The sequence below is a fragment of the Anopheles darlingi genome, chromosome 3 (assembly GCF_943734745.1).
Source record: "Anopheles darlingi chromosome 3, idAnoDarlMG_H_01, whole genome shotgun sequence".
NCBI lineage: Eukaryota > Metazoa > Arthropoda > Insecta > Diptera > Culicidae > Anopheles > Anopheles darlingi.
This window is the reverse complement of record NC_064875.1, coordinates 55,619,542-55,627,041: the sequence shown is the minus strand read 5'-3', so window position 1 is coordinate 55,627,041 and position 7,500 is coordinate 55,619,542. Positions and strand designations below refer to the sequence as shown.

Below are 7,500 nucleotides of genomic sequence, written 5' to 3'. Positions count from 1 at the left end.
GATGATGCTGCATTCTGTATCGGCCTTCGCTGTGTTCACTTTCCACTATCCACCCCCAAACACACACACACACACACACACACACACACAACACCTTCGCATGCTACCTGCATTATCGATTTGCCCGGGAGATATCGCTAATGAGTTTCTTTACAATTCGCACCACCTGCACGTCTTTACTGTGTTACTAGTCTAGTCAGTTCTAGCTCCTTCTCGTGCATCTTTTTCTTTTCTATTTCCTGTAGTTTTTGCTCGTAGCACCACCTTCAAACAGCACGTTAACGTTTCTTTGATAGCGACCCCTCGGATAAGTTTAAACACAACCCCGTCTGTATTGTACGTTGCAGCTCATACACACACACACACGTTAAAGTACAGGCAGCAGCTTGGACCTTGGTTGGTTGGTTGGGTGGCTGGCTGGCTGGCTGGCTGGCTGATTACTTTATATGCCCTCTGACCTCGGACGAACAACAGGGGCGCTCGGGCGCTCGTTCAGTGCCGTGTGCACTTTTCGCTCGACCCTGGACCGGACTTGACCTTTCTCCCGACACGCGTACCATTACATTCCTCTCACTTCCGGCCATCTCCCTTCGACGTAAACCGAGATCATAAATTTTCCTTCCGAAAAATGTGTCAACTTCCGGTCACCGAAAGAAAAGTGTTTCTCCGGGAAAAGTGTGGTCCAAAAAAAAGGGGGGCCCACATCCGGAAAAGCGTAGATTCGTGCAAACGTGCAACAAAGTGTAACAAATTGGGTTATGCATCACAGCCGTGATCGTGCCAATCCTCGCGCACGGCCGGAAGAAGCGTAGAAACCGAAATTGCCCGTAGCAGGGCCCCCGCTATCGCCGTTATCGTCTGGCGTGCGCTGGAGTAGCTTTTCGCATGGTACAATTCATCATTACACGACGGCTAGGAGCTAGGCACGACGCGGCGGTGCATGTGTCGCATCGTGTCACGTTAACCGGTCAACATTGTGTCGTGACAGGTCGTCGGCGCTATCCTCTCTGATGGATGGATAGTGAAAGGGGATTAAATTGGGCTTCGCCTGATGCGCTTGTGGCGTGTAGCGAGTGTTAAAGCCTGGTGTAGTGGTTGCTAAAGCTGCGAGCTAAAGGTATCGAGTAACCATTAGTGATGGTTAGTTACCGAATCATCACAGTAGACATGGAGTATGTGTCAATCCGTATCTATCGCGTCGTGCGCGTGTTGATTGTTTCAGTTTGATTCACATCTAGTTCACGTCCGCTATTCAGGCGAATCCTCAAACAAGACTTTTTTTTCGAAATACAATCAGGATTTTCGTTGGTGAACTAAATTCCAAAGGTGCAGTGCGTTCCTCAAGTTCGTACATTAGTAGCCCACTTTAGCAGAGAAAGCATTTGTTCGGCGTTTTCGTGTGAGTTATTCAAACTAGTTTCTTCTGAATATCATCATTACACATCGTAATTTGCGTAAAATCCCTCCGGATGAATTCTATCCAATGGTCGTTTTTGCGTCGAAAACCAGCTCCGTATTCGGCATTCGTCCGTTGCATCTCATTATCTGTCCAACCGTCGTCGTGTGTGAGTCACATCGCAGCATCCCGACAGTTCGACGATATCGACGCTCGACTGATGAGTCGATGGCTTGGCCGATGAATCTTCAAACGGCAAATCAACGGATCGATTGTGTGCTCAACGATGTTGGTGACTGTCGGAGGGGGGACCACATAACAAAAGTCTCTCCATGCGCGTGTTGACTCCTCCTCAGCAGCAAACCAGTTCCTCCCTCGGGGGAACTTTAATTCATGGTTAAGGTTTCTATCGAAGGCGGATTTCCTATGTGGTCAACCGGGTTTGCGGGTATCATAGTAACCAGTCCGGGTGTTACTAGTTTCAAATCTCAAGCAAACAAAAGGCTAATGGAGCGCTGATAAGAGATTTCGGTGATTTCGACTTTAAATCAGTGCCGCACATGAAACCTGGAACATTGGAACGTCTGGTATCGATCGATAAAACGATGGACACAGGAATGTTGGTGTGATGTGCCCTCCGCCATTGGAAACCGTTTGTTTTCGTCTTTGGCCACAATCGTGCCTGCGGTTTGATAAGCACTGCCGTCCCTTACATACAACCACACACACAAACACTCAAACCGTGAATGATAGCAATGATAAGCCTGCCCAGAGCGCTCGGTGTGTCCGCAGAAATGTCTCTGATGACACCGCGCGTAACGTGCATCACGTGGATTAACAATGGCCGTTATCAGCAGCGCGACGGCCCATGGGTGATGTGTGTTTACATTTTTTTTCTTTTTCGGTTCGCCACTTGCGTAATGATCTTCTTCATGTCGATCTCTATCCCCTGACCAAACGATCGTGTCTCGGTGGGAACGTGTCCGGAAAGGGGAAACAACCCACCGAACTCAACCTCTAACCTTTTTAATCGTGTGTGTGTATGCGTTATGTTTGCCAAAGGCGGCAAAGATGAGCCACAAGACACGTTTTGCATAACTTCAACATACACCTCGGCTGATGCTGCTGATGCTACTGATGCTGACGTCCTTCTTAAGGTCGTCGCGATGCGTCGTGAGAGAGAAAGAGAGAATTGCGCCAACGGTGACAACCGCGAGAGAGCTTATAGCTTAAGCCTTCGCCGAGGAAGGATCCACCGGCGAAACACAACAGGTGAGCGGACGGTTGAACACACGCACACGCTGGCTGGCTGGCTGGCACCTGCGGCGATGTCCGCGTTGTGTGTGCGTGCGTCGTTGTTGGGCTGTGCTGCGCGCTGTTGTTGCCGCTGGTGAGTGGAGAGCGGGTTCAGCGATAGCCGTTTGGCGCGGTGCGGCTCAGTTCTGAACGCGGCGCGCACGATTACGGGCGGCTCCCGACGACGCGACGACTCACCTGCCTGCCACCACGCGCGAACAGGCACGGAGAACCGAACAAATCGGCTCGGATCGCGGAACACGCGAAACACCCGGAGAAGCATTTCCCTTTTTCATCAAAACGAAAAACGGAAAAATTGAAATCTTACGTCCCAGGTGTGTGCAGTGGGTCTGTGTGTGAGCGTGTGTGTGTGTGTGTGTGTGCATCGGCAGAGAGAAGACGCGGTGCCCTCTACGTGATAAGATCAGTGATCAAGTGCGGTCGGACGACCTAAGCGAACCGAGGGTTGTGATGTGATTGTCGTGATAAGACCAACGCAGCGAGAGTGCAGCAAACGGGAGGCGCTGGCGCCCGCTTGATTAGTCATAGTCACTCCGAAAATGATTACTCATATTACACCGCCAAACCACCGGAATCGATCGCGGACACATTGCCGACTCATGATTCACGTCACAGCACAATCCAGCACAGTTCCCTCCACCCGGCGGAGTTGGCGGACTTTTACGAGCAGGACAACCGACACTCTTGGCGTGCTCCACTTGCAAGGCGAAGGATTTATGCCAGTCGCAGTCGCATCAACAGTAGCAATGCGCGTGCGACACATCGGTGGCCAATAAATCCTTCTCGAGAACGGTGTGGGGACCGTGTGAGATTTGGGCAATGACCGCGACGCCGCAAATCATAAATTGGCATCGCAATTGATTGCTGTTTTGATGGATTTGCTCGGCGGGCGCGCGTTGCGAGCATGGCATAACCGCCACTCGTGACCGCGATGGATGCATTCAGCCCCTCCCCGATTACCTCTCGGCTACCTCGATTATTGCGGTGTGTCGGAAGTGCAGTTCAGGTGTGTTCTGGGTGTGCGCAATCCGTCGGCATCGGGGTTTACGTGGCTTTTCTCCAAATTGCTCCGTATTGAACAACACAAGTGAAACCTTTACAACAAGATGCTGGATCGGAGGGGGGAAAAAAACATTGAAGCGTGTCAAATCAATGCTCGATCGATGAATAAGTCATAACCACGAGTCGCCTCCCTCGCTCGCTACCACAGACGAGGGCCATCATCGGCGCTTATCAGCTACCGTCGATGGCCCCAAACCCCGGCTGGAATGCATTCATTTCCTACTAAACCCCCCGGGGCTGGGGCGGGGTGTCTCGCGTGTCTGGCTTCAACGCTACACCCTCTCGCCGGTGTTTTATGTTTCTACAGCGTGAGACACGGTGATCGTATACGGAGTTCGTAACCTTTCATTTTCAACGTAACCGCGATGCTTTCGCCGCGGTCAATCGGAGCGATACATTTCGTCTTCTTGCTCCGTAGAAGAAGACGAAGCCAGATGCGTATAACTATTTGAGTTTTTCTGCTCGCTTTTTTGTGGCCTTTTCTTTTGGTGAGGCGCTTTTCCTCGCGGTGTTCCAGCCAGTTAACGAGCTGCTACGTTTACTATTCATCGGAGCACGTGAGAGGCTTTTAAGTTCTTTCTCTCTGCACGGCCTGGCGGCAGCCAGGCCCAGCAGGCCGGTTTGGCAGCAGAATTTCATGAAAAATTCACGAATCCACGGTCCCAGTGGGGTGGATGTGGATCAATCAGCAACAGTTCTTCTTCCGCTTCGTCTTCACGACACCCCCGGGCGGACGAAGGAGAACTCATGCAACCGTGCAAAGAAAGGCGATGTCACGGCAAGAGACGGCGTTTATGGGAAAGTTCATAGTTGCCGAGATGACCACGGGCGGCGTGTGCGCGAGATAGCTGCGGTGCTTTACACCCTCCATCCTTCAAAGCATAAATCAAAGGCCGAGACTTTTGAAGAGCAGCAATGGAATGCTCCGGACCTGTTGGAAACTGCTGCAATGACTTAATGGGTTTACAATTCAACGAACCACGCCACGAATTGGAGTTGGGAAAAGGGTCGTCCGAACCACAAGGTTCATTAAAGACCAACTGGCGTCAATGCATGGCTAGCGGTGCAGTGTGCTGGTGTTAAAGTGCGGTACCACCTTATCAGTACAAACAGAGCTAAAACCAAACAGCTACAGCGCGCGCGATTCGAAGGTCAATGCGTGAATTCCTGGCTTTGAGGTGCCCCTTGCCATGCGGGTCCTGGTTCCAAATTGAAAGAATGTTGCTTATCTTGGTGGCCGATAGTACAACGTTCACACTATTTCTTACCAAATCCTTCCGAATGGACTTCCGTGGACCTCGTTTGCTGCAGTGCGCTGTTAAGCGCCATGAACCCCTCTCGCTTGTAACTGATAATATCGAAAGCGCTGCCAATGAGTCAGGACAGTTGTCGCCAGACGGTTAGTTGGGGCGGATTGCGCCCCCACCCTACGTCAAATGGATCGAAATGCGAATCGGAAGCGAATAGTCAAGTGGGAACATCAATCATATCAGCTGGCGTGCGTTGAATCAAATCTAATCTTATCTGTGGATTAGATGGGCCGCGACCCAAGGTGCGATGCTTCGGCTCCCCGTGCAGCAAAGCCTGGGTTATTTATGAGATTTTCCCTTTTATTTCGACATTTCCACGTCTGGATTGAGATTAAATTCTATGGAGCATGAGGATCGCGGGGAGGGAGGGGGGGCTACTGCTGCTGGCGCATTCCGGGCTTGTGGGTGGGGCGGAGCGTCTTGTTCTGGAAACTTTTTCAATCCCGATGGTACCCCACACATTCGGTTCCAGCGCAGACAGCAGGGAACTATCGAATCTATTCTCTTCTTTATGCTTCTGCAATTTTCTCGCCAATTGTGTTTGAACGCGGGAGTCGCTCGCCCCACAGAGACGTTTCCGTGGGGCAAAATAAAGCGAGAATTTAATTAAGTCACGCCAAAGGAAAGGAAAAAAAAATTTCCCCGGAATCTACGACATTTCGTGCACTTGTCACCGAGGTATTAGAGGCCGAGCGCAACGGGGACGGTCGGAGGGCTGTTGGTGTGACTTATTGTGAATCAAGAGAAACGGATAATCCGCGGATCGCTAGAACGACTAGTGGTGGTTCGCTTCCGGGATGGGACTGTTCCGGTGCGGTAGTGTTCTGTTAGTGAAGCGGTGATTGGAAAAGAGAATAAGTTTGAACATCAAAATCAATTGTCCAGCCCTTCCCGTAGGCCCCAGTAGTGTTGTGCGGTGTTTGTGATTCAGAACCTAGTTCCTAAGCAGTAAGTTAACCAAATCAAACCAGCAGCACGATGGTTCTCTGCGGTTGTTCGTTGATCGCCTGGTACCTGCTAACCGCCATCGTTTCCTATGTAGTCGCTCACATCATCCAAGTTGTGCTAGGTAAGCATCACCCCGTCAAATCGCGTTCGATCGTTCGGCCCGATAGCGCCACAAAGGACCGTCCTATCGCTGTCCCATTGAAAGCATTATTTGAATTTCGTTCCATCATCACCATCATGAGGTGATCCAACACATGAAGGATGTCCAAAGGCGGTAGGCATTCATCATGAACGATGATGGTCAACTTTCCTCATGTTTGTCCCGAGCGTGACCGATTGTTTGGTAGTGGTGGTGGTGGTGGCGGTGGCCGGTTTAGCCTTGCCTATCGCATGAGGCAATCAGGTGCTGCATAATGTACACCACCTTAAACGGTGCGCTAACATAGTGCGCGCGACCTTCGGGGTGGTTCTTAGTCGCCTCAGCGGCAGGGAAAAGGAGAAAATTAGTTACGGCTAGCGCCTAGCCTAGGGGTTGGCTCAGCAGCAATAAGCATGAAGCAGATTAAGGCGGATAAAACCCAAGAAACAAATGCGGCGCGGAATGCCGAATGCAAAGTTTGTGAAATTTGTGATTGCAAACCAAGACGCATAGTCTACTAACGAATGTCATGCTGGGTTTAACAGACCAGCAACCATCGTGGCAAGCTAATTAATAATGTCTCAACCGATGGCCGAGTAATGCGCTTTTTACTAAACGATCTTTAAATAGACCAATGCAGGTCTCTAACAGAGAAAGGGGAAGCGACGCTGTGTTTAGGAATGTCGCTGGGAGCCCAACACATCGTCCGCTTGCGTAACAACATAGTGGTAGTGAAAGACGAACAGGAAGCACGATGCCATCCCTAAATTGAAATCGACAATGGCAAATCGCATTAGCGTGCCTTTCGCCTTTTGCTGAAATTGAAAGTGCAAATCCCTCCCGAACACGAAACCAACCAGCCGATGATAGTTAAGTCCAACAGAGGAAGCACATCTTCACGCACCATTCCTTTCGGTAGCATTCGCAGTGAGCTTCCCACTGTGTATGTGTTTTTGCTGGAGGGGGGGCTGGAGATTTTGGGGGAAAATGTTTTATTTTTATTCCCGACCACTTATCGCCCTTTGCCATCTTATCTAAAACATGTCGCGTAAGCCAGCAACGTAGCAGCAGCAGCATGACGCCAGCTGTTGAGCTTAGCTGCTCTCGTATCTGGGTAGTCACCGGGCTAAGCACCACTTATCTCGCCCGATCGGTGTTAGCGCCAGCCAGCCAGCCAGCCAGCCAACCGAGATTAGGTTAGGCCTTTGCGAGGTGAACTTGACACCGCGTGTGCATTGTTGCACAGATATTCGCTTTCCGTTGGTTGCAGGTTACCCTTTTAGCCATGACCTTCGTGCCCTTCACGCGTCAGCCACAGACGCCAGCTT

At 50.8% G+C, this 7,500-nt stretch overlaps 1 protein-coding gene across 4 annotated transcripts in view; it reads left to right on the top strand.

Moving 5' to 3' along the window:
* The window catches only part of LOC125954968 (uncharacterized), a 30,156-nt gene that overhangs the window by 8,991 nt on the left and 13,665 nt on the right, over positions 1-7,500 (top strand). The window lies entirely within an intron of this gene.